The following is a 6,631-nucleotide window of genomic DNA, read 5'->3' as shown; positions in this document are numbered from 1 at the left end:
AGCACAAACAGGATTCTATAGGGCCCATGGTGTGGTATATTATGTGAACAGTTCTACCCTTTCTGCATTCAGGAAGAGTGAAAAGGAGGCAAGCAATCAGAGAATACATTGCTGGTTCCAAGCTGGTTCCAAGCCTCCTATTCTTTGAATGCCTAGGTTCCTGCAGGGGATGGAGTGAGGTAGTGGTAGCTCTACAGAGCCAAGGCAGTTTGGAAAGATCAACTTGAACAATCACCTGTTCCATGTCATAAGTGACTGTCCAACCCAACCCTCCTCTGCTGCCTTGGCTCTTTGGGAACCCACTATGGGTCATGGAAGAGCAGTGTTGGAGCCAATGGCCTCTTTGTCTCATAATCACTGCTATCACCCTTTTCTCTTTTTTCTCATTTTTGCCATTTTTCAATAGGAGTGTGCATTGCAAAATGACAAATACAGACTGCCATAATTTCAAATACCGTAATGTAGCATAACATCATATAATTGCAGGCATTGATTTATGCTATGCCATCCCAGTGTAGGAACTTGGATCATGTGTGGAAGGGAATGCAGGATCATGTATGCTGGACTCTTCTGTGAATTGACTGTATTTCTGTACCTCTATCTCAGGAAGAACCCGTATGTTGTTAGGAGAACCAGAAGCTACAATCTCTCTTCCTCCTTTATACATGATTATTGCCATATTGTCATCATTTCCATAGCACTGTAGTTTAAGGCTCCGATGTAAATTGTCCCCACATTGATCTCTCCCAAACCAATATGGGAGAAATGAATTTGGTTTGCATTTCTATGATTTGACCAAATCTGGTCTTTTGCACAAAAAGTGAATTTGCATGAAGTGGTATATGATTATCTTTCCTTCTCCAAATTGTGTGATTGAGTTCTTTGATTTTAAAAAATGCATACAAATGTGTTCATTAAAGAAAAAGAAAATTTGATACAAAATAGATTATTATTATTATTATTATTATTATTTATTATTATTATCAGGTATATTCCACCTTCCTCCCCGTACTGGGATTCAAGATGCACTTCAAATCTAAAACAGTCCAAGTTAAAACATAAAACATTCAAAACACAAGTTTAAAAAACAAACAATTCCAACAATTAAAAATATTATATTATTAAAAGTAAAAGTTTAAAACTCTTTAAAACAAAAACAAAACAGCATCCCTGTCATGTGAAAGTCTAATGTCTTTACCTACCACTGGAAGGGCAGCAGGGATGGAGCCATCCTAGTCTCCATAGGGAAGGAGTTCCAGAGCTTGGGAGCAGTCACTGAAAAGGCCCTTTCTTTTGTTCCCACCATATTGCATACAGGAAGTTGTATACACAGGAATCTGTATAGGAGAAATACACACATAGTTCATATAAATTTCCTTGTTGTTGCTTTTTAACCACAAAACCCACAAACTGATGTGGTGGTGGTGGGGAATTAGCTGGAATTTTCTAGGAAGGGAAATTCAGAACCCATGTGTCACAACAGATAAGAATCTTGCATCATGAGTAACCTGGTCTCAACTAAAGGAGCTATTCTAGATGCTCAACCTAGTTAGGTGATAGCATTGATCACCTTAGATAACTCCTTTAAAATCTGTACTAAAAGGTACATAGTAGATGTGCCAAAGGAAGGCTACTAATTGTCACTGTCTAATATGGTACAAAGCAAGATCTTTGAAAATGAAATGTAGTTGGTAAGCAAAGTTAGGCTGACTGAACCGGTACTTTAGGTATTCTGGCACCATGCTAATGTATGATCAAATTTGTACAGGTCTCTTGTGGTATATTAACCTATGTATGTCGTGATTGCAGGCATGTTTATCTGCTTTGCCATCATTCAAAATGGAATCCGCCATGAAGAATGGACTGACACATAGAAAATTAGCCCTTAGTAAGGAGCTACAATGGGAAAGATAAGAGAAATCCTACCGTCTCTTGGAGGCCAGAGCTATCAGTTAGTGAACATTTTTAACTAATCCTTCATTTCCTAGGTTCTTGAAGAGCACAAAACAAAACAAAACATGTAAACTGATAGTTCTGCCCTTGGGATATAAATCTTTCCTTTATTTTTCTGTTATATTACCTTAGGGAAAGCTGTTTTACAAGTACTGTTTGAGAAGTAAACCTACACTTCTCTTCCCCCATCCTTCTCTTTCTCTCTCTGGTTCATTTCTCTCAAGTGTCCCTTTGCACTTGTCAAGAGATCACATCATGATGCTGTAATCTTGTTCTTTCACTTTGGCTCTCCACTCTTGTGCTTGTAGCTGTTTGACTTTGACAGCTCACATTTGCTGAATTGTAATAAGCTCAAGTCAGTAAAACATCTGTCCAAATTATCTCCTGGATATGCAGAAATTACATACAGGGTTGGATGGTGTCAGAACCTATTAAAGAAGTTAATTGTGTATTTCACAAACATCTCAGATCCAGTTCTAGATCAGGTTGGGATTTTCCAAGATGACTTGGTATAAGCAACTACAAGGTGCAAAATCAGGGAGGATTCTGAAAGAATGAAGCTCAGTAGATGATGCCCCCCCCGTTCATCTCAAAATCTGGTGGAGTGGAATTCTCCATCAACATACTTACTGGAGGGGGAGGCTGTTCCCTCTTTTCCATTTGTTCACTGGCTGGTCAACAGCTTCTAGGCACTTGTGGGTAAATTTCTATGCCAATAGCCAGCAATCAGTTCCAGGTAGGGGTAGAAAGAATGTTTTTCAAGTATCATAAAACCCTGATGAGAAATGTCCTGCACTGGTGAGAATCTTTGTAGTTTGTGGTTGTCTTACATAGCGAACAGCATTTCCTCTGCATTTTCTGTGTGGAAAAATATTTCAATGCAGAAATTTTAATTCCTGAATAATAAAATACTGTTTTTTGTGAAGAAAAAGCTGTAATTGGTGATTTGTTCTGTGTAAAATTCACACATGGTTTTGCATAGAAAACAGTGTTTACTGTGCAGGAATTAGTACTTCTGCATTGAAATACCATTTTTCACACAGAAAACGCTGTTTTCTTTACAAGACAATTACAGGTGAATTTTGCACAGAACAAATTCGAATTGTGAATAGCCTTTGAAAGCAGCATATTTCTTCAAGACTTTCTCACAGCAAGAAAAGATTCAGAAAGTATTAATTGAACAATAAGAAGAAACTTAGGGCTGGCACTGACAAGCTCTAAAAGCCCATTTCCTGGCAGCTTTGGGCCAGTGTCATATTTGGGCTAGCGTCCTGGCGGATTGGGGCTGAGCATGTGCTTGCGGTGGCTCCAAAGCATCTCCATGCCAGTCTTGTCCACCCGGTAAATGAAAAACTACATCACTACAGATAAAATTCTTCAAGGAGTTAAGGAAAGATTAAAATCAAAAGAAAAGGGAGATAGAAACCAAGCTGGAATCATGAACGCAACTGTTCAATGACTAGTGTGTAAAGATAAAGAGGACTACTAACAATCAGTGCAGAGAAACAGAAGACAATAACATAAAAGAAAGAATGAGAGAACTTTTCTACAAGGTAAAGGAATTCAAAGGGAAGTTCAAACTAAAGGCTGGGATGATCTGTGATAAGAAAAGGAACATACTACAAGATCAAGAACAAATAAAAAAGACAATAGAAGCAATACACAGTGGAGCTATAAAAAAATGAAAAAAATGAATGACACATGGAATGAAGAATCATATGAAGATGAACCCAAAATTCTAGAAACTGATGTGGAAACTTCAATAAGAGAAATTGAGAATAAGTCACCAGTAGCAGATGATATTCCAACTGAACTGCTACAGTGCACACATACAGATTCAACTCTCATGTTAACTAAAATATGCCAACAACTATGGAAAACAAAACACTGGCAAAGAAATTAATAATAATAATAAATAAAATTTTTATTTATATGCCGCCCTTCCTCCGATCAGGGCGGCTCACAACATAATTAAAATACAAACAATTCCAATAAAAACATATTTAAAAACAAACCAACAGTAAAGCCCCAAAGCCCAACCTCTTGGCCACGAAAGAGAGGAGGGAGGCCCACAGGATATTTACTCGGGGAATGCCTGTTGGAATAGGAAGGTTTTGAGGTCCTTCCTAAATTGGGCCAGGGTGGTGGACGAGCGGAGCTCTGTGGGCAGCGCATTCCAAAGGGCTGGGGCAGCTATGGAGAACGACCTCCGAGTGGTGGAATTGTTCAACATACATCCCATCCACAAAAAAGGAGACACAAAGACTCCAACAACTATAGGACCATAGCAAAATTATGCTCAAAATTCAACAACACAGACTCCAGTCATATATAGAGAGGGAAATTCTAGAGGTGTAACCAGGAATCAGGAAAGGTAAAGGCACTAGGAACTATATTACAAACATCCAATGGCTGATGGAGTGTACCAAGAAAATCAGCTTTATAGACAATAGTAAGGCCTTTGACTTCATTGATCAAGAATAGTGATGGAATGCACTCAAAGACATGGGAGTCCCATTCGTTTTGATAGTTCAAATGAGTAATCTGTACTCAGGAGAAGAGGCCAATGTTATAATAGAATGTGGAGAAACAAAATGGTTCACAGTTTGCAAGGGAGGCAGAGAAGGCTGTATTTGATCACTCTATTTGGTCAACCTGTATGCAGAAAACACCATACAGTTGGCCCTTCTTATACACAGATTTTTTTATAAATGGTTTCAAGCATCCACATATTTAAAATGTTCAAAAAAGGTATAAATTTCAAATATCAAACTCTGATTTTCCATTTTTTATAAGGGACACCATTTTGCTACGTCATTATATTTAATGGGACTTGAGCATCCACGGATTTTGTTATCCACAGGGGATCTTGGAACCAAACCCCATTGTATAACAAGAATCCACTGTATAGATAGTAGGTTTAGGGTTAGAAGAATCATAGAGTTGGAAGAGACTACAAAGGCCATCCAGTCCAACCCCCTGCCATGCAGGAACTCTCAATCAAAGCATCCCTGGCAAATGGCCATCCAGCCTCTGTTTAAAGACCTCCCCAAAGAAGGATACTCCACCACACTCCGAGGAAGTGTGTTCCACTGTCGAACAGCAATTATTGTCAGGAAGTTCCTCTTAATATTTAGGTGGATTCTCTTTTCCTGTAGCTTGCATCCATGGTTTCAGGTCCTGTTCTCTGGAACAGCAGAAAACAAGCTTGCTCAAGCCATATCCCTTCAAATATTTAAACAGGGCTATCATATCACTTCTTAACCGTCCCTTCTCCAGGCTCAACATATCCAGATCCCTAAGTTGCTCCTCATAGGACATGGACCCTTCACCATTTTAGTCTCCCTCCTTTGGACATGCTTGTCAACATCCTTTATGAATTGTGGTGCCCAGAACTGGCCATTGTATTCCAGATGAGGCCTGACCAAAGCAGAATACAGTGGCACTATTACTTTCCGTGATCTAGACACTGTTGATGCAGCCTAAAATCACATAGTCCTTTTTAGTTGCCACATCGCACTGTTGACTCATGTTCAAAAATCTAAGAAAAGTGGATGATAATATATTACTAGGAGAAAACATCATAGATCTGGAACATAATTAAGGATGGTCAAGGAAGGAAGTGTAAAGATAGGCTTAACGCTGAACACAAATAAATAAATAAATTGAACACATAGAACCTTCATAAATTCAACCTAAATAATGGGGAAATCTGAATTGTTAAAGATTTCTCATACTTTGGAACAAACACTGATTGGAACAGAGACTGCAGTCAAAAGATAGGAGGAAGAGAAGGAATGGAAGGGCAGCCATGAAAAAAAACTAGACAAGATCTTAAAGAGCAACAATATGCAATTGAGCACTAAAATTAGAATAATCCAAGCCATGGTATTCCCAATCACTATGGAGAGATGTGAGACCTCGACAATGAAAAAAAAAAGGATACAAAGAAGTTCAACTCATTTGAGATGTGGTGCTGGAGAAGAGTGCCGAAGATACTGTGGACAACCAAAAAAACAAACAAATGCGTTATTGAACAGATGAAGCCTGAAATACTCCTATAAGCCAAATTTTCTTTTTTTTTTTTCTTTTTTCTTTTTTCACATCATAAGAAGGCATGGCTCAGTGGAAAATACAATAATGCTAGGAAAGGTGGAAAGTAGTAGAAAGAGGAGAAGACCACTTGTCAGATGACTAGACTCAGTTAGGGAGGTCATGGGCATAAAACTACATGATTTAAGAAGAGCATCCACAGGGTCCCCATTACTCAAGGTTGACTTGAATTCAGTTAACCACAGCAACAAACACCTCTAGTTGCAGAGGTGCACACAGACATGTTCCTGCTGCCATTGTGAATCTATGTATGCTGTGAAAAAGGAATAAGCTTGTTAGTACATTCTGGCTGCCCTTGTGCACTTTGGAAAGAGGCAGCAGCCTTATGGAGCTGTTGTTTGTTCCTTGGGTACATGGGGCATCCAGGACAGCCTGAGTGAATACTCACACTGATAGTAGTCAGATAGATAGGCCTGTGTCTGTGAGTCCCTTGCTGGCATTGTACATCTGGAATGAGAAATGTGCAAGGAAACACAGAAGTCCTCCTTTTGCAACATCTCACCAAGTATATATATATATAGGCATAATTTGGGGGCTATTTCTTTGTATGTCACCAAGAGACACC

The sequence above is a fragment of the Sceloporus undulatus genome, chromosome 3, assembly GCF_019175285.1.
Source record: "Sceloporus undulatus isolate JIND9_A2432 ecotype Alabama chromosome 3, SceUnd_v1.1, whole genome shotgun sequence".
Lineage (NCBI taxonomy): Eukaryota > Metazoa > Chordata > Lepidosauria > Squamata > Phrynosomatidae > Sceloporus > Sceloporus undulatus.
Note: the sequence above shows the minus strand (reverse complement) of the source record.